At 38.4% G+C, this 21,345-nt stretch overlaps 1 long non-coding RNA gene across 2 annotated transcripts in view; it reads right to left on the bottom strand.

Moving 5' to 3' along the window:
• The window catches only part of LOC148214576 (uncharacterized), a 77,879-nt gene that overhangs the window by 48,397 nt on the left and 8,137 nt on the right, over positions 1 to 21,345 (bottom strand). The window lies entirely within an intron of this gene.

The following is a 21,345-nucleotide window of genomic DNA, read 5'->3' as shown; positions in this document are numbered from 1 at the left end:
ATCTGACTACAATGACAATTCAACAGTAGCAATTATACAATCAGGTAGTTGAGAATACAGATGGGTGATCAAGACAAAACATCCTCAGCATATTAGTTTCTCTTCCTCTAACATACCAATCTCCAAGATTTGCCAATAAGAGGTTCTCATACTTTTCTACTTCTATTTACTTATGTCTCAAAAACTGAAATAATAAGTTGATGCTTTTCTCTCAGAGGATGCTGGAAGAATTAATTAGCTAATAATGAAGATAAAAACCAGTATATTACTAGCATAATCATCATAATTAAGGTATCTCTTGAGGCTCCTTCAGTAAACTTCAGTTAACATATTTTAGTCAGTAGCAAAACAAAACAAAATGGAAAAAGTATATTGCATTGTTCAGGCCCTGGTTTTACAGATACTCAGAAGAAATACCAATTAAATCTCTATTTTTTGAAGGCATACAGATACATGCACACATGTTTTGAACCATAGTAGAATCATAATTGGGGAGTTGAGGAGGGAGACAAGAATGCATTTTGCTTTGAAGAACCTTCTGTCAAAACATTTTCAGAGAAAGAATATTATCAACTTCTAATTCACTTATAATTAAAAGCATAATTTATATGCTTCTCTTGTACATGAATGCCCATAATGAATGAGCCCGCATATTGAATCAAAGCAGGAAATTCTCTCTAGAATATATTTACATGTTTGACAAATAACTCAGCGGGGTATCCTTGATACAAAATGCTGCCTCGTGATTAATCATGTTGTACCCTTTGAAACAGTTTTGATTAGTCTTGCAAACTTTCTTTTCTATGAAGCATGAACACAGAAATGAAATGTTTGTTTGATGAAAGCCTCCGCATTACACAGTGTGTCCTGTCCCATGCTAGAAGTAAAGCTGAGCTACTGCTAGTATTTAGCTTTTCAAAAGAGAGCAGTCATCGCTTCAGTGATCCCATTGAAAGCTTTCATATTTAGTACAAACTACCAATATGTAAAATTAAATATGTTTATTCAGAGATTAAATTGCATTTAGCCCCATCTCCCTTAGAAGACTGCCATGCCCCATTTGGAAGAAGGCCCAGTTGTCCAGAAAAAAAGGCAGATGCAAAGGGAAACCAGATTGGGGTACTGGGGAACAAACCCAACAATTTTATGATTGCCCACACCCATCACAGCAGACACTTTGGGGGAGGGCCGTTAACTTCTCTCAAAATTCCAAATGTATCCACCAGCTCAGAAATACTGGGGATCCTTACCTTAAAATGTTGGGCCTGCGCTAGCTAAATATTTCATTGTGTGTATGTATGTGTGTGTGTACAAGTACACACATATATAAATATAAATATATTTCACTGTACCTCGTGTCCTTGTCTAATTCTGTATTTAAAATTTTCAGAGGGAGGGAAAATAATGATGAAACATATGCATCGAGTTGGCAAACTCACTTTCTTCCAACTTTCAGTTGCCATTGCCCTCTAAGCAAGGATGCTTGGCTAGACTCGGTTTCCTTCCAGTTAAAAGCCTTTCTTCTTGCTTTCTTCTCTCTTAGAAAGTTCCATCAATACCCCCCACTGCCATCCAGGCCATCCAGCCCATGCATTAAGATCAGCTGGGAAGGTCCTGCGTGTGACCCCTCTAGTGGGTCTGGCTCCCAGGGCTAGGGCTTTCTTGGTGGGAACTGTCACAGAGTCATGGGGTTCTTTTTGGACCTTTCCTTTGCAAAGGTGGCAACTGACACAGAAAAACAAGGCAGTGGAGACTTTTATGCTTTTTTATCATTTACAACAAGGCTATTTACAACACGTACTGTATTTACAACACAGTCCGGGTGTTTACCTGATATCGGGTTTCCTCCTAATTTTCCCTCTATCTCTCCTGCTAGCTGCTTTGTTTTCCTCCTCCTTTCACTCCAACTCCCTCCTCCATTTCTGGGCTTAACAAGAAAGAGAGTGAAAAGAAAGGAATGGGCTGGAATTTTACTGTAGCGTGCTCAGCATGGCTTGACCTTCTCCTGGATCTGCTCAGCCAAACACCTACTGGTTCTCTGTTGGGGGAAAAACCTCTCTCATGGTCTCTGCCCAGTCCTTTCCCAGAGATCAGGGTTTCGCCAGCCGGGTCCTTCCTTCCTGTCTTGGGTCTTAGGTGGAGACCTTGTTTCTCTGGGTCTTCACTTCCATTCTTCCAGGGAAGCCACCCTGGATCTTTCCTCCCCCTTCCTGACCAGGAACTGACAACTGCTCTGCATGCTTAATTTCTCTCTCCAACACTTTTCTCCAGCCACTCCATGCACTCCATTATGTACAAACTTTTTTCTCTCCTCTCCTTTTCTCTTGTCTCCAGTTTTCAGTCAGATTGGCAGCAACTGAGCAGGTGGATGTCCCCCCAGGGCTCTAGTCCCCAACACCCAAAACACCAGGCTGGACCAATGGGGCTGCTGTCTCAGCATCTCACCACACCAGCCCTGGCCACCACAGCTGCCATTCAAAGCCAGAACTGAACAGCTTCTTCCCTTTTATTTCCTCCATTGGCTGGCTCACACCAGCAGAACAGCAGCCAGGCCAGGCCACTAAAAATCCATACACCACAGAAAACATGCCACATATCAAACTTTCTTCTGACCCCCACATTGTCTTGTGTTTAATAACAATTGAAGACCTGCTTTATTGTCCTTTTTGAACTGGGTCCCCTTGGGAGAAAGGAGGGGGGGGGAATGGTTCTGCGCATCTTTTCTTTCATTTCTAATTCATAATAGTTAAAATATGAAAATATCATTGAAGGCATACCAAACCAAATTAAAAAGTGAGATCCAGCTATTTTGATACCTTCATGCTGCATTCTTATAACTCAGGTATCATTGCCATAAATATTCTACCCTTTAAAATGGCTAAGAAAAAGTTATATACTGTGCTTTTTTGGTATTTAAAAATGAATGAAAACTCTATTAATAATTGAATGCATGGTTACTTGGGACTCAATTATTAATGCTCAATAATTTTCTCATACCTTTAAAAATATGTACATCAGTGTTAACACAATGGCCACTCTGTACATACTGGGAATTGATCTTCTGTGTTAGCCTGAGCAGAGCCTGGATGGAAGCCCTTTGAGCATTTTATACCCTTGATAAAAAATTAATGATTTCTTCATTGCTTTATAGTACCAGAATGCCACCTAGAGGTGATCTAACAAAGGAATTTTTACTATACATCACGTAGAAGGTTAAAATGATCACATTCTCAAGGTCCTGCATAAACTAGGAAGGAAGGAGGAAAGGATTAGGTTTAGGACCAGATTTATGACCTGCAACTCTCTCTTTGCAAAATAACCACTATTCAAGGATGCCTGAAGAATTAAAGTACACTGACCAGCATCTCCCAAACTAATCTGCTAATCAGAATTTAGCTGGCCAAATTTTTTGTTTTCCAAATATTAAAATGCAGGTCTAGATTTTAAATAAATAAGAAAATATACCATTTGGAAGAGATATCTTTAGAATATGCTATCTATGCATACTTAGATTACATTAATTAGGGATTATGGAAATGTGCTGAAACTTGTTGAGACCAAATTCACATTCCTGACTCTGATATCATTCCAGTCCTGGCTCCAAAGCAGTAAGCATCAGAAATATATTCATTTTGTTCATATTTTTTCTTTATAGATATTTTTGGGGAAAAAAAAGTATTAGTTAGCCATTAGTGCTGCATATTAAACCTATGTATTCTCACACGAAGCTGAATAAGAAACTTTTTCTTTGTCTTGAAGGGTAGCTGACATATCACATCCACATGGATGGCAGAAGGTCATGTAAACATTTCTTCTCTGTTGAAGAATCACTGGTGCTGAGTGAACCTGCTCAGACCTTTAGGTAGTGTAAGCGTCGGAAGTGTTATTCACTGGCTCATCTTTCGACCTAGATTCATTCATTCATTCATCAAATTTATATAACCGCCCATCTTACAAAAAGGGACTTTGGGTGGCCTACAAGCAAAAAAGCAATTAAAACCAGACACAAATAACAACAAAAATAAAACATAAAAACATAAAAGAATAAAACATAAAAGAACCCTAAGATAGCAGAAGGACAACCATCATTTAGCTTCATTCAACCACTCTGCAGGCTTCCCATGGAATCCCCAGGGTTGATGGAAGAACCATGTTTTCAAGGCTTTCCGGATGGTTAACGGAGATGGGGCTAGCCCATCATTCAGGGGCAATGATGTTCCAGAGGGTGGGGGCTACAAGCAGAAAAGGCACATTTCCTGGGTCCCAACAGATGGAACTCCTTAGCAGACAGGACCTGGAGCAGACCTCTTCTGCTGGACCTGATGGGATGAGTAGATGTAACCAGGAAAAGATGGTCCCTCAAATAACCTGGTCCCATGCCATGTAGGGAATTAAAGGTCAAAAACAGCACCTTGAATTGCACTTGGAAGCAAACTGGCAACCAGTGCAGCTTGCGGAACGGAGGTATAATGTGTGTCATCCTAGAGGCACACATAACTGTCTGCACAACCACATTCTGTACCAGCTGAAGCTTCTGGATGCTCTTCAAGGGCAGCCCCGTGTACAGTGCATTACAGTAATTCATTCTGGAGGTGACCAGGGCATGGGTGACAGTGAGTAAAGCTTCATGGTCCAGGAAGGCACGGGCAACTGGTGCACAACACAAAGCTGTGCAAAGGCCCTCCTAGCCACAATTGCCACTTGCTCCTCAAGCAGGAGTCGAGAGTCTAGGAGGATCCCCAGGTTTTGCACTGGGTCTGCCTAGGGTAGTGCAACCCCATTCAGTACCAAAGATGGTAAGTTCCCAGATCCAGAAGGCCACAAAACCCAGAGCCACTCTGTCTTGCCAGGGTTCAGCTGAAGCCTGTTGTTCCCCACCCAAAGCCGCACAGCCTCTAGGCACTGGAACAAGACATCAATGGCATAGCTTAATTTGCCAGGGGTGGAGAGATATATTTTATTTATTTATTTATATTTCAAATTTGTCACTGCCCATCTCACTGTGGAGTGACTCTGGGTGGTTTACAGTAAAAATAGAACAAACATTAATTAAAATAGATAAATATTAAATTAATTAAAATATGCTAACAACAAACTTCGTTTATAATACTTCCAAGAGGCTGTTGTTAATTAGGTGTTAATAAACTCAGGGAGCATCGTCAAGGTGCCAGCCATCCCCAGGGTCGATTGTATCTTTCCTCGCCCCATGCAAGTTGGCAGAGATAACTGGGTATCTTCAGCATACTGATGATACCTCACCCCATGGCTACGAATGATCTCACCCAGCAGCTCCATGTAGATGTTAAATAAGAGTGGAAAGAGTACTGAACCATATGGAACCTCACTTAATAGGGGTCAAGGGTGGGATCTCTCACTCCCAAACAGCACCAACTAGCACCAGCCCCACAGAAAGGAAGCAAACTAGCACAAAACTGTTCCACCCACTCCCAGCCCACAGAGCTGATCCAGAAGGATACCATCGTCGATGATATCTAAGGCCACTGAGAGATCAAGAAGAGCAAGGACAGATGTACAACCCCTGTCCCACTCCTGCCAGAGATCATCCAAAAGCATGACCGATGTCATTTCTGTCCCATGCCCAGGCCTGAATCCTGACTGAAAGGGAATACTAGGAACATTATTTTCTGGCCTGATCTTGAAGGTGAAGGCTATGAGATGGGGGGACAGGTTTGGGACTGAGGCTTTGCAGATTTAGAAATTGCTCTGCAGCCTCCTTATTACAAAAGCTGTGTCAGCAGGCACTTGATAACATAATACAACATCACTTTTTGAACACCTCATTGCTGCAGAGTCCCCTCTGTTGCCTAGTCCTTATTTGTCTCATAACTCTTTCAGACTCTTGACTCTTCGGACAGTCTGCTGCTTCCTTGCATTGCTCCTGTTTGGATTCTGTTGCTCTCCTGGTTATTGTCTTATGAACTTGCCCTCTGTATTGCCCTCTGCATTTTATTGCTGGTTTGGCCATAAATCTAACACAGCAGCTGAAATGCACAGTGTTTAGAAGTCCTGATCCTAAGAGCTAAAGTATGTGTATATATTTCTAGCAAGTAACAGAATTTACTATTGTTGTGAAATCTAACTTTGCCTGATGCTTTGCTCCTTGTCTGGAAATTTGAATGTGACCTTCCTGAACATGACTGTGTTTAGTGACTGTATAACCTCTTGGTCTAGCTTGATACTTCCCAAAGGCTTTCTGTTCTGTAACATTCACATTCCTGAAGTAGCACACAGCTTGGGGGACCAGCTGGCAGTCATCCAAAGCACATATTCTAGAACTTGTCTGTTCCATTAGCTGATTCCATGGTGGCCAGATCAAGCCCAGGGGCTGAACAAAGTTTGTGTGTCACAGGTGATGCAATTAATTCATGACCTTTCATTGCAAACAAGGGAATACAATAGGTCTTTGTGCTTATAGAACATAAGCAATGAGTAGCATAATTAGCGGTCTTGGGAATAATTGCTTTTGTGTTGAGAATAGTATAGCACAAGAAGAGAGATTAGACAATTATGTATTTTAGATCTATTTGCTTTTGTTTTGTTGATCTCTCTTGCAACAGGATGATTCATAATTAGCAACATATAGGAATGAATTAAATGTCAAAAATATAATCAAAAGACATGTCTCTGCACAATGTGCATTTTAACAAATTTTGCTAACATTGCTATAATCTAATCAAAATGCAAAAAGCAAAAACAATTGTTAATAAATATTCTGGTTCTGTGATGTAGTGGTTAATTTATTAGATTAAGTGGGTGTAGGCCTTCCTGAGAGAACTATACATCTTTGCTAGTGATATAGGGCTTAACAGTTCATAGATTATCCCTTTCTCCTATGATGCCAACAGTTATAAAACTCTATGGGCTTTGATTTGGCAACCGTAACGGTTTCATTGCAGAATATAGTTTAAGGCTGGGATCATGACAAATGTTGCTGCCACGTGCACACAAGCATGTGAGCAACCAAAGCGGGGTTTTACTGCTTGCACTCACAAAGGTGAATAATTCTCATTGCCTGCAACACATTATTTGTCTCTCTTATTTCAGCTGTAAATAAATGGAATGTGTGTGTGAGTTCTGGCAGTTAAACAATTAACACACAGCAAAAGTAGAAGACTTTCTACCCAAAATGAGTTCCTGAAGAATGAAGCGAGGGCTTCATTAGTAAACTGTTTCTTAATAATTACTTAATTAAACACTGTCAACTGTGTTTGTAAAAGCTGAAGCACACAGTATATTGGTAAGTTGGGTCTTTATAATATTTTTTGTATAATTTGGATTTGTGTTGAAACAAATAGAGCATCATTCTTCAGACATGGTGTCCATGCATACATAAGTGCCCAGAGGGTGGAATGAGACTCTGCTTGCAACACACACATACACACACACACCATTATAGGTTTAATATGGAGTTATCAAACAGACCTGCATAAGATTCATCATATATTGTTCTTACCTCTGGAGAGTGAAAACATTATAACCACCTATACTTCTATGATGTGTCCCAAAGATCCTCCTTGTGCTTTATATATGCAAACATTTTACATGAGTTGACTGACTTAATATGAAACAATGACACACTGCAGCAAAACAACGTCACACTAAAGCTTAGGATAGACCTAAAGGATACACCTTTAGGATACACCTCTAAATTGCAGTTAATCCCACTTTAGACTCCTGAAAATACATTTTCTAAAAAATGTTTCAAAAATCTGCAGGCAGGTTTTTCCAATTTGAAACTAACTGGTTCTCTAAAAGCTCTTGAGTCTTACTACATGGGAACTGTATGGCCCATCTGTTGCTGGACATAACCTGGGTATCATACAATGTAAACTTCAAAGCAATACCAGTGCAGTTACATTTCCAAAAATTCTACTCACTCAGAGCTGTTGCAAAGCCAATTTTCCTCTCCCCCTCACCTCAATGAAAGATGAAAGTCACATTCAAGCAAGGCCCTCCATGTCTGTGGGAGTAGGATTTTTCTTTGGAGACTCTGCCTAGCAACCTCCCAATTCTGCCTCTAGCTCCAAGGAATGCTTTGCCCAGGAATGCTTTGGCAGAATAAAACTGTCCCTAGTTTGGCTGCTTTGCTTAGCCCATCCTACCAAGAAAGCTGGTAGAGAAGAACCCCATTCAGTGGATTTGCTGATGATTTCTATTTTCAGTCTTCCCTTAAAAGCTGACCTAGGCCAAGACCCAGGAAAGACTTTGTCTGAGGAGAGCAACACTAAACCCGGCAATTGGCAAGCTGGAGGCAGCGTGTATAGAAACTCGAATTTTCTATGCTCAGTACTCAGGCTGAGTGAAGATGATCTCTGCCGTCACCAGAGGTGCTGGCATATGAGCAATCCTGTGCAGAATGCATTTCAGGTCTACAGGCTAAGTAGAAAACATGCATATGGGTTTGAGTTGTGTTGGGAATGTGTCAAATGGAAGGTGGTACAGCAGAACAAACTGTCTCCACCCTAAAAAAACCATATCTAATGATGGGTTACCAGTTATCTGGACAGACAATTGGAAAGGAGGACAAATGGGTGGGGAAAGGAGGACACACTAACTGTTTCACTTTCTTGGCATTTAAAAATTGTAGTGAAAATTGCAGAAAAAAAAGTACTTAAGCCTACATGTATATGAAATTACTTTTTCCAGCATCAGAAAGCTTGGTTTTTCAATCACAGGAATGTGATAGAGCAGATTAGGAGCAAAAATCCTTTAGCATGTAACTGATTAAGGTCTTGTCAATTTCAGGCAGCAGCGCAATTGGCAGGAGGGTCCTAATCAACTAAGGTAAGGTCACAGAGCTGAGCTTGTTGACTTGTGGTTAACACTTATTAGGGAATCACTGAGCCCCAAGGAGAGCTGCCCAGGAAGAGAAAACTTGTTAGACACTCAAAAAGCTGGACAATATTTCATTTTAAGGCTATGCCTGCAGGACAGAGAACATGAGGACAAAAAGGAGGGTGTGTCCTTTTGCAGGTCCTCTGGTAACCCCACTTATGGAGGAAAGACAGATCTACAGTTTGGTTTTCTCCCACATTCAGATGATTTTGATATCTTATTTTCATTCCACTCCATTTGTAAAGAAATGTGTAAATGTGATGTAATGACACACACAAACATATGAAAGTCTCATCCTTGCCCTGCCTGATCAAGTGGGCTTTCCTTCTGAACCCTCCTGAAAAACACAAAAATTAAATTATGTAAAGGATGCTACTTCATTATTCTACTGATCTGTATAAAGAAACTAACATCACACAAACACACATACAGTATATTCTTCTCCATGTTACTGAAAATCAGCATTACATGGATCCTTTTCTGGTAATGGAAAATGACTCAGGGGAAACTACAGGGGAGGTTAAAAAAATCAATACAATACAATAACTTTATTGTGGTCATCAACCAGCACAAGATAATTGGCACTCAATTATCCAGGTTAAAAAAATCAAGATGGTAGCCAGTCAAAAGCCCTCCCCTTTTTTTTTTTACATATGTTGTACAGTATATACATGTAAAAAAGAGTGGGACTTTTATCACATGGTCAGAGCCACCACCTTGACTTTTTTGACCCCTGGCATCCCTGTACACTCCGTAATTAAAGCTAGAACTATTCTTTTAAAAACATAAACTGTAGTTTCACTCTAATTTAGACTTGCTTGAGTCTCTAATGTGACTAAATAGGAGTAATGAGTCTAAACCTACATAGGGCATAAATTAGTTACCACTGACTTGACCAATTAATTTAAATAGGATCAAAGAACAAGCACAATATAATGTTGGAAAAGATGGAAAAAGTAGCAACAGAAAATGATCAAGGAGGTCTTCCCTGTGAAAAAAATAGATGAATAAATAATACCAAAGGAGAATAATGCAAATTTATAAAATTACAGCATGCACATGGTTGAAAACATGGAGTAAATCCAGGTTCCCCTTGCTTTATGCAAATTCACTATAATATGATTGATATTTTTTGCCCAACCCCTTTACCCACAATGAAAAGGAAAAGGACCTCTCTAACCCTAGAAACAAAATTGGGTAAATTACATTGCACCAAAGCTGGTGAAAGATCCTCAGCCCTAGGACAAGCTCTTAATTTGGGCAAATCTACTAGGTGCCACATAATGAAGAATGCTAATAAAATTAATAACATTGAGATCCATTCTACCTCTTTGTCTGCCATGATAACCATGCCCATTAGAAATCCAGCTGCAGATCCAAAAAATGTTTTCACACTTCCTAGATGATTGATTATTGATTATGTGTCATCAAGTTGTTTTTGACTCTTAGTGACCACACAGAACATGAGACAAAGAAAAAAACATGTTTGAGTAACCTAGTATTTTATAAGTACATTTTTCAATGCATTTTGATTATAACATTTAACACTGTACCCCTCTTTCCACTTGTTTCTGCAAATTTACTTTATGCGAGGTTTTCAACAAAGATAACTCTAGCATAAGCGAAGGGAAACCTGTACATTTCTCCCTCCTTCAGAATACAAGACTTTATGGCCCTACAGTACTGCTGTTAATGCCTTTAAAGCAGAATAAGGTAAGGTTATGAGGGATTTGGAACCTCTTAGCCATCCCCCACGTGACACCCTGCAGATCACCTGAAGCTTCAATTCACAGAATACCTAACACATTTTCAGGGCATCCGATTGAAATACAAGATGGGCTGGATGTGTCTACTCTAAATTCAGAAGCTTTATGCCATTGAGCATGGTTTGCTAGGGCAACAACAATGGGAATTGTTGTAAGACATTCAATTGGCCACTGTGTAGACAGGGTGCTAGGCAAAAATGATATCCAAAAGGGACTTTATTGTATTCTAAAATAAAAATAGATATGTTTGATATGTGTCAGCAGTGAGATCAGTTATACCTCATACAACATGTACCTCATTCAACATATAGGAAACATTATCAGTCAGAGCTTAAAGTTAGGTAATAACAGGAAGGGCTCCCTGACCCATTCAAAACACTTACGCTTAGAGTTACGAGTGACAAGTTAAGGAAACTGAGTAACTGAATTGGCTCCATAATGTTTGTCTCAAGAGCCTTGCTACAGTCACCAGTCTGCTTCCATTATTAAAGATTTTTACACCTCACGCACCACTGACATTACATTGCCTACCAACATGTTAGCATATTATAATCCCTTGTCCTAAAAACAGAAATATGAATCTAAAACTACAGCCACATTTTTAAAAGCCTAAGGGCTTTCTTTCATCAGTTTTATGCACCAAAGTCAAGATGCTCCTTCAAAAACACTACATCAAATACAACAGAATTGTACTTAGCTTTAAAAGGTTTAATGAGCCAAGTCAACATGTCTTTAAAATGTACTCTTCTCAGCTCCTTAAAATAAGGATACCACTTTTCCTGTTTTTATTTCAAATATTTTTGACAGGTTTTTCACCTCACTTCATTTCCACATATTCACCCTCATGGGACACCCAGCACAAAACAAGGATAGGGATATAGTAGAAGATCCAAAATGGTGGCCAAGCTACTAGCCAAATTTCACTGGCTACATCTATAGCTGCAAATAAGAGTACTGTACTAAAAACAAAAACAGAATTTCACTGAATTTCTCTCTCCTTTCCCTGAGAAATTCAGTGAAATAATCCAATCCCTATCTTTCCTTCCCTCAGTTTCTCTACTATACAGTGGAGAATTTTCACACGTTATTTGCAAACCGCTCTAGATTATTTGATATTTTATTTTTAAATAGATTTATCTTCACCAATTAATTCTCTAAATTATTTCAGGAAATCTGGACTCCAGTTGCCTTGTTTTCCAATTCTAAATCTAATAGTTTTCAGCTTTCACCAGATGTTCTTTGAAAGAAAAAACAGTTACGGGAAATAAAAGAGGAACATGCGTTCAGAGTTTAGAAAAGTCAGGACACATTGTGCTGGACATAAACAAGTCATCTTTACTTTATCTTTCTAGCATTTTTACCATATTTATGCCCTAATGTAATATTTAACCTAGTAATGAATGTAATGTTTAAGAAAACAGACATCACAGTTGCAAAATTAATACACACAATAACACAAAAATAAAAAACAGCTTTATCAGCCATCTGGCTGACAGTTTTCCCCTATAAAATGACTGTGAACAGCCAATGAAGTCTTCACACATACATAAAAAAAGCTTACAATTTATAACCACATTAAAATATCACCCTAGTACTTTTTTCAACTATTTTTCTTTAGTGGGCAGGAAGCTGGTAGAAAATAACAACTACCAGCTTTCTATAAAAGGTCAGTGAACCCACATCCTGGGTTGGATTTCAACTTAAAATGGAAGAACAAACTTCAGAAGATGGGTTATCTATTGATTCTGACAGTAGGCTCCTTGTCAAGGTCACATCAACATGAGTAAGTAGCTCCCAAGGCCAGGGGCTCAAAAGAGCCTACCTGCTCTTTGAAACTGCCAATGCCATAGCAGGGTAAGCATTTTCTGGTAATCAGGGCTACTTCTTAAAGAGGCCAACTGCTCAGCTATGTCCCGCTTCATCTAGCTGCTATCTTCAAATCTCCTTCAAGCTGAGCACAGCTCCTGGTGATTTCACTCTCCTGAGTGGATTCCAATTCCCTGTTAAGCCTTAGAATAATTCTCTTTCACAATATTCACAAGAGTTTAAATATTATAAATATTCACACTAGCAACATAGAAGTCACTCGGTGTCTGATCTGCTTCAGTTCTGCATGTTCTCATGACTGAGAAGTCCATGAGTCCAATTTATTTATCATTCTGCCAATTAAAAAAAGTCATTTCATTTTTTAAAGATTTATTTTGTATACATATTTCTGTACTATATGCATTTTATATGCATTTTTTTCTAATGTGCATATTTTACACTTATTTTTCCAATATGTTCTTACATGCTCAGAGATTAAATTAGAGGTATATTGTTCACATACATATGGCTTATGATCATTGACAGTTTTACAATTATATGTAAATAAAAATACAGAGTAAGCAACACAGCTGAAAGATTTTGGAATCTTCTTCTTAGATAAAGATGAATCTTATGTAGCAATCTAAAACAATTTAAATCTTTATAAAGAGGGTCCTATGTTTGGATCACTTTCACTGGTAACAATCCTTGTTTAATGAAAGCTTAGGCAAAGTTTACCTGATTGTTTATTCCTTACATCTTTATGAGGCTTCTTTATTATTCATGTACATTCTGATTTCTGCAGAAAGGCAGACCCAGTGTTAAAAAAGACATTCAGTTTTGTTTCTTCTTAACATGCTAGGATGAGGAAACCAGTGGGGAGGAAGAATGAAGAATGACTAATAGGACTATATCAAAAGATTTTTAGTGCTATCTCCAGATCAAAGTATTTGTACTAGTGAACATTAGCTATTTTTAGGATTCATTCCCAAACCAAAATAGACATATGTAAAATCTTATACCTAGTTATTTGAAATTTGCAAGGCTTTTTCCCTACTGAAAGGGGCCACTATTATGTGCACGTGTCACCTAATGTTGTCCTTCAGAACAAGACAGTTGCAGGAATTTTCCATTTTGGAATTTTAATACCAACCCTTGATATCTATTTCTTGCTGAAGAGCATTTCTACAATGTTGCAGGGTACCCTATATAACGGAATATGGCTTCTTATTGTGCTGGTGAATGATGTCAGTTCAGTAATATTATGTCTTATTTCTTCCTTTCTGAAGACATGTAAGAAGATCCAACTTTCAGAGAAATTAACTCTTAACAAGCAAAACAGATTTTTTTTTAAAAAAAAAGATGTATAGGTGTTACATTCAGAATCATATTTTCTACAGCACAGAAGTTGAACTGTGAACTTGAAAATACAGAAGAGTTCACAGAATGTTCCGAACAGGCTGAAAATGTCTCTATGTGGTTTAATTACTTTGTATATTTGTCCATAAATTAAATAAAATCTCTGAGCAGAAGGATTGTGAAAACAGCAACTGCTAATAAAAAGTTATTAGATGTCCCTCTAAAACAACTCAAAATGAAGCTGTTGAATCAACTTGTGAAATTGAAGCAATGCCAGCACAAATAAAATACAATAATTAAATACTAAGAAACATTTACAGAAAGAAATAGCTACATTGACCAGCGACATATGCTGGATGTTTTCTCATAAATCATCTAATTACAACAGAATGGAAAGATCCAGTTCGAAAAACACAGACAAAAAGGGAATGGCACATTATTAATTTATTTATTGGATTTGTAAGGCCACCCAATTCAAAAAGACAACTCTCATAAATAAACATTCCCTCCACTTCTTCAGGTTATTAATAAAAATGTTGAAGAGTACAAGGTCCAGGATTAAACCTTGTAGTTCGTTCCAGTTTGCTGAGGAACCATTGATGAATACTCTGAATATGATTTCTGAGCCATCTGTGTACCTACCAAACTGTCATACCTCCCAGCCCACACTTAACTAGCTTGCTAATGATATTGTCCTGGGATTCTTTTTTAACTTCAAGATACTGTATGTCTTCAGCATTTCCATAATCTACTAAAGAAGTTGGTTGATCAAAAAATGAGATAAAGTTAATATAGCAAGACTCGTTCTTGACAAAGCATACTGATTTCTGGTCTTTACTGCATTGCTTTCATGGTAAACGTAGATCAACCTCTTTATGATCCATTATAAAATTTTCCCAGGAATTTATGTCAAAGCAAGTGGCCTATAGTCCTGCAGGTAGATAGGTAGTTAGATAGATAGATAGATGTTTACTTTTCTGAAGACAGGAACAACACTTGCTTTCCTCTGGTCATTTGCAACTTCATTCTTCAGTATTTTTCAAAGATAATACATCAGCTTTCAGCCAGGCCATCAGCAAGTTCCTTCAGTACCCTTGGATAACATTAATCTACCCCTGGAGATCTAAACTCATTTGAGTTAAAGAGATAATCCCTGACTATGTTTCTATCGTTTTCGAGTTTCAGTCTATTCTTTATTTGACCACATTTGCACATACACACAATTTATGCATACATTATTTTGCTTCTATAATCCTCAAGATAAACAAATGCATCTGCTTCTCTTACATCAGTGATACAAAACATGAATCACCAGCCTTACAGGTAACCCACCAATATCCCTTTTATCCTTTTTATAGCTGCAAGAAGCAAGAAAAACAACTTTTCTTTCTTTCTTTCTTTCTTTCTTTCTTTCTTTCTTTCTTTCTTTCTTTCTTTCTTTCTCTCTCTCTCTCTCTCTCTCTCTCATTCTCTCTCTCTTTCCTCCTCCTCCTCTCCTCCTTCTCCTTCTTCCCTTCATTGTAAGCAGCTGCTCAAACTAAGCATAATTTTGTGAGTGATGTCACAGAAACATCTCTGGTGTGGCCCATTGCTTAGCGCTGTTGAGGATGATTTTGGCTTACTGGTATTGGCTTAGTGGGCAGGGTAATCAGAGATCAACATTCAGAATAGAAATAGAAATATGGGAGAGGGGATGCATTTTAAAGTTCTTTAAAATAACAGAACACTTGTAAGAGAGAGAATTTTATTATGGTCACAGACCAGAGTTACAAATAAAACACATTAAAAGCAAAACAGGATAAGAATGTTACAGTTGGTGGTGGGTTCATTAGTGGGCAGTCAATGTATGTTTAATTTTACAGGTAGTATAACAGAATTTGGCTACTAAAAATCATACTGATCTGATAAAAACTGTACATAAAAAATATCAGAATTTCCTGGGTGTTTTACCAGGTAAGGAGTAGAACACTTGTAAATACATTTCACAGAAAAAAAAGGGATTTTTATTTCTGTCATGATGGGATCCAGGTTCTTCAATAAAGCGATTACTGGAATGTCAAACTGAAAATGTTGAGAACAAATGGTATCCTACCTTCAGGGTTATTTTCCTTCTAAACAAACCAGTGGGCTGCAGCTACCAACCATTTTTTAAATTTCCTAAGAAGGCTTGTGGGGCCTATAAAGAAGTCATTAGTTTTTTTTTATTGTGCCAGCTTTGCATATATTATTAAAAAATAAAGTTTCTTTGAAGTCAAGCTCAACTCTTGGTAACCTTGTAGAAACATCTATATAGTTTTCTCAGCAGTAGAAATGACTTGCCCCTGCCTTTCCCCTTCCCCTTCCCCTTCCCCTTCCCCCTCCCTCCCTCCCTCCCTTCCTTCCTTCCTTGACCCCTTTTCTGGGTCAACTTCCCAGTCTGGTCAACAGGCTTGGGATTTTCTAGAGGTCTCCCATAGAAGTATCAGTCAACCCTACTTAACTTAGTTTAGCCATAGTATCATAGAATATTAGGACTGGAAGGGATCCTGGAGATCATCTTGTCCAACCCACGGCCTAGGGCAGGAATTCACTACAGTGCTATAGCATCCTAAACAGATGGTCCTCCAGCCTTTATTTGAAAATCTTCTATAAAGGAGAGTCCACTGCCTCTAAGGAGGTTTGTTCAATTGCTGACTAGCTCTTATCTTTAGGATTTTTTTTTCTTGATGTCTAATCAAAAATCTACATCCTTGCCCATTGTTCCTTGCCTCTTTTCTGGAACAACTATGAAAAGTCTGCCTTGTCTTTTCAATGATAGCTCTTCAGGTATTTCCCTGGAGTCTTGTCTTCTACAACCTAACGCTATCCATCACCTCTAACCCTTCCTCATAAGTCTTTATCCTTTCAGGCCCCTTATTGCTTTGGTTGCTTTCCTCTGGACATCCTGTACTTAGATTTGTCAGTGCCTATCCTAAAATGTAGCGCCCAGAGCTGAATACAGCATTCCAGGAGTGGTCTGACCAGCAAAGAATTTAGAGGAGCATTTACCTGTCTTGTTCTTGACATTATATTTCTGTTGGTACAAGCTAGGACTGCATTTCCTTTCTTTTCTTTTTGCAACTGTATCACACGACTGATTCATGTTCAGTTTCTGATCCACCAAGACCCTCAGAGCTTTTTGACATGTACTGCTGCCTAATATGATACACTCCAATCCTATACTCATGCCTCTAATTTTTCCAACCCAGAGGCAGGATTTTGCATTTGTCCTTGCTGAAATTCCTCTTGCTGGTTTCTGTTCATTGTTCCAGCTTGTCAAGGTGCTGTCCTGTCATCTAACTGAACAATGCATTAATTTAAAAAATCTAAAAACATTAAAGTCACAATAGACAGGGACGCTGATGGGTGCCAAAGGAAATACACACAGCACCCTGGTGTCTATGGGCACTGTGTTCCTCATTATTGGCTTAATGCAACCAAATAACCATCCTAGGCACGTGAAAGGGGGGAGGCAGAGTTGCTCCCTAAAGTCTTACAACTAATTGGCAATATAGCAAGGATAGCAAAACAGTTGTCTTAAACTCAACTATATATTTATTAAACTCACTGGAAAACTCTAGTCAGTGATTGATGAACATACAGTTGTGAAATAAGTACAGCTTGTCCTGAATTGTCTCCAGCTGCATGACCCACGGCCTGGGAAGAGAGAACCCTCTAGGGTGAAATCTTGAGGCTGACTGCTCACAAAAGCTCCTCCTTCAAAACCTGCACTGCTCCTGCCTATTATCTCTTATGGTCAGTTTCTTGCCAAGGTCTTCTGGGCATAGCTTTCAGTATTCACATAAACTGTCTGTTGAAAATGAAATCCCACACAAAGAAGGAAGTAAAAAAGATTAGCTATTTAAAACTCTGTAAGGAGGCTGGCCAAAAACAGGAGTATTTTATTGTGACAAATTTTTTCCCCTTCAACTAGCAAGAACAAAAAGTCAGAAATCTTGCTAATGGCTGAATGGGACAGTAAGATTATTAAAGACACAAAGTTTTCATTAATAATTTCCATGGGCATCACCTGAGAAAGAAAGCAGTAGGGAAGAATGGAATTGTTACTGAAACTAGGAGGTGTGGCAAAATCTACAGTGCAACTTGGATGTAGCATCATGGCACAAAATATATATTTGGAGTAAAGACCTAACATGAAGGCCTGGTTACGGTTTATTTAAAAAAACACTTAACATATATAGTTAGTGATTATAGAATTGTGAGGAATAACCTTCAGAAGTTGCTGTGTCCTCACCAAAATTAGTAATTATTAAGGTCTTTGAAGCTACTGGAGCATATTGGACATTGTCTGAAAGGATTTGAGCTGAATAGGCTGCTGGACAAAGGCTGCTGCTTGAGATAAGAGTCCAGAGGGGCCCCCAACTTATGGACCTTTTCTTTCAGGGGAGTTCAACCCCATACAAAGCCAACCTTAACCTTGGAATCAAACAAGTTCTGTTACCTACAAACAACAATTCTGTATTGTTGGAATTTAATCTGAGCTTGTTTTAAACCACATGGTCCCTCTCAGTCAGTTGGCAGGGACTTCTACAGCATGCCCTGCTAGGCCTGGGATGGTGATGTAAAGCTTGATGGATCGATGACTTCTCCCAATGGTTTCATGTAGATGTTACATATTGGTGTAACCAAGGGCTTGATCAGTCCTTCCCCATGCACACTAACTAGTACCATCAACTCAAGAAGAAGTGGAACTACAATAATACAGTGCTTTCTATTCCCAACCTTTGGAGATGGTCCAGAAGGATATAATGGTAAATGGTATAAAATGTTGCTGAGAGGTCTAACAGGACCAGACCAGTGTGGTGTACTTCTTCTACCTAGGTCCTGACAAAGAAATCTACCAGGGTGACCAATGGTATTTTCATTCCATGCCCATGTCTGAATCCTGACTGGAAGGGATGCACATCATTTGTTTCCTCTAGGATACTCTGTAGCTCAAGCACTACCACCATCTCAAAAACTTTCCTTTGAAAAGGGAGATTGGACAAAAGAGTTGGTTCAAGATATGGCCTCTTCATGAGGGATGCACCACTGCCTCATTCAAGGAAGACAGAACCACTTGGTTCTTCAAAGAGATATCAAACAACTCTTGAATCCAGCTGCACCCACCTTGCATTGCTCCCTGAAGGAGCTAGACAAGTGATAAATCCAACCCACAGTTGGTGGGGTCATGCCAGAAAGATCCCTATCTACTCCTTCAATCTCCACAAGCTCAAAAGTATCCCAGGTAGTTTCACAAGATGCTGCCCAAGTAATCTCACAAGACTCTGCCCAAGAGGCATCTACAGTAATTATAAATGAATACAAGAGATGTTATCTGCAAAGAATGTGAAAATGCCACAGCAGCCAGCAGGGAGATCTTTACCTCTGTCTTTTCCCCAAAAGGATACAGATAACCCTAAATGAGGCCACTGGATACAAGTCTGTAGACCCAATAGAAGTACTGTATGCATGCTTTGTCATTCTTCTGGCCGTGATATAGTCCTAAACATTGATGGCAATGTTTAGAGATATATCATGGCATCATTAAGATTGAGAGAGTCCTAGGCAAAGTATTTTAGGAAGACCTGTCACCCTAACCACTGCCACTGTCATCCACTGTCTTGTACTTACTTACAGGTTTTTATCTGTCTTGCAATGAGCAAAATCTTGATTATCTCCTTCTCTTCCTTGCTTCCATGTAGCCATGGAACACTATTATCACTTTTCTCTGTGCTTTGTAAGTTTACCCTAGCAGCTCCATTAAATCAATGTGTGTATACCTCCCCACCAAAATGCTAATATAACATTCAACATCCTGAGTTAGGAAATGTTAGAAGTTGCTGTTGTAAGGTAATGTTAAATGTTTCAATGTGAAAGGGTCAAGCAGTGAGATGTTGTAGGACAATGGTTTAGGTGCCTTGCCATTTTCTCTGCATGACCTAAGCTGTCTTATTGTCCTCAGATGAAGTAGAGGGGCAGTTTCATCTCCTGAACTGAAGAGTTATCACTTGAATTGGCTTCTGTATGTAACATACAGGAGATATTTCAAGGAGGAACAATCTATCCAAATCTATTTTCCATATTTTCAACTCTAATCTTATATATCTCCTAGTACAATAGCAATAAAAAGCCATGCAGGATTAATTTCAGGATCTGAAGGAGTCAAAGGTATCCTAAATTTTTGCTCAGCACAGGCACTGTACTACTGAACATGTCCTAGTTCCAATTTTGGGATAGCCTCACAGTTCTTAAGATTATTGCTAACCAACTACAGAGCTGCAAAAGTTGGGAACAAGGCTGGTGGGTTGTCATTCTATCCAGAAGGTGACAGCACAATCTATGTTCCATCATGATAACAGAAAATAATAGAACTTTTTCTCATTTTCTTCAGCAGGGCCTAAAATCCAGGAATGCTGGGTGGTATCCCATGTCCTGAGGGGCAACAATAAGAAAAGATATCTTCATCTCAATGGCTTTGAATCAGTAGAAATACAACCATTGTCAAATGACTGAGAACAGTAGCAATTTTGCATTTCATATTAATATTTACACTGAGTAAAGAATAAAATTTACTGAGCCTTTCTGAAATGGAATATTCAGTTGAAATAATTTATTTCAAGCCAGCCAAGAAAAACAGATTACAAATTAGAGCTGCACACGTTCACAGATGACATCAAGATGTACTGTATTATAGCAAATGCTATACATAGTAAAAATGGAACATTTGCTTTTCAATGTAGGGATTATCTTTTGTTACTATTTCTTTGATTTTTAAGGATGAAATGCTTTACAAGCTTCATTTTTAATTTACTTTCAGTTATAAAGTTTTACAGTATCCTAATTCTTTAAACAATAAAACTCTAAATCACTAAATTACTTTACAGATAATATTATGTATTTTAAATTATTGATTATTTTTAGAGCTGCAAGCTTGAATCAGTATGTTATCAACATGAGATTTAATTGATTCATCAAAGAGTGTACATTTTAATTAGTGAAGGCAGATTTAAATTCATAGGACCAAAGGAAAGAATTTTTTTAAAGTTTGCTTTATTAATGTAATAGCCAATCAAAAGAAAAACTATAAAAATGGCCCTTTTTTAACATACTGACTGGAAAGTGTTATTTAGTAAAAATTGCAAACACACTTCTTTCTAATATCTCAAAGTCATCAATGTTTATGTACTGGTTATGTGCATATGTATAATCATTGTGAATTAATCACTTAAAGACAGGTGATTAATCAACTAAAATGCTACACCAAGTTAAAAAAAAAGCCTTCATGAATATCTGCCTGAGCAAATAATTGCTTATGTAGCTATATCCAGATACACATAATCACATTTGTATATGCATGCAAGAGAAAGGGAGTTTATGTGTCTATGTGTGTATTCATATAAAGAAGAGGTCTACAGCTATAGTTACTGGAATTCAAATAAGCATTCTACTACGTTGAATTGCATACCCACAGTTTTTAGTTTTCCCTTCCCCTGAGGTTGTTACTTTCTTATTGATTCAAACAATTACCACAATATTT

This window comes from Python bivittatus, unplaced genomic scaffold (assembly GCF_059951505.1).
Source record: "Python bivittatus isolate LINGU-HERP-01145 unplaced genomic scaffold, Pbiv_v1 ctg000610_np1212, whole genome shotgun sequence".
NCBI classification, from domain to species: Eukaryota; Metazoa; Chordata; class Lepidosauria; order Squamata; family Pythonidae; genus Python; species Python bivittatus.
The sequence above is the reverse complement of the archived record's forward strand: the minus strand, read 5'-3'. Positions and strand labels throughout refer to the sequence as shown.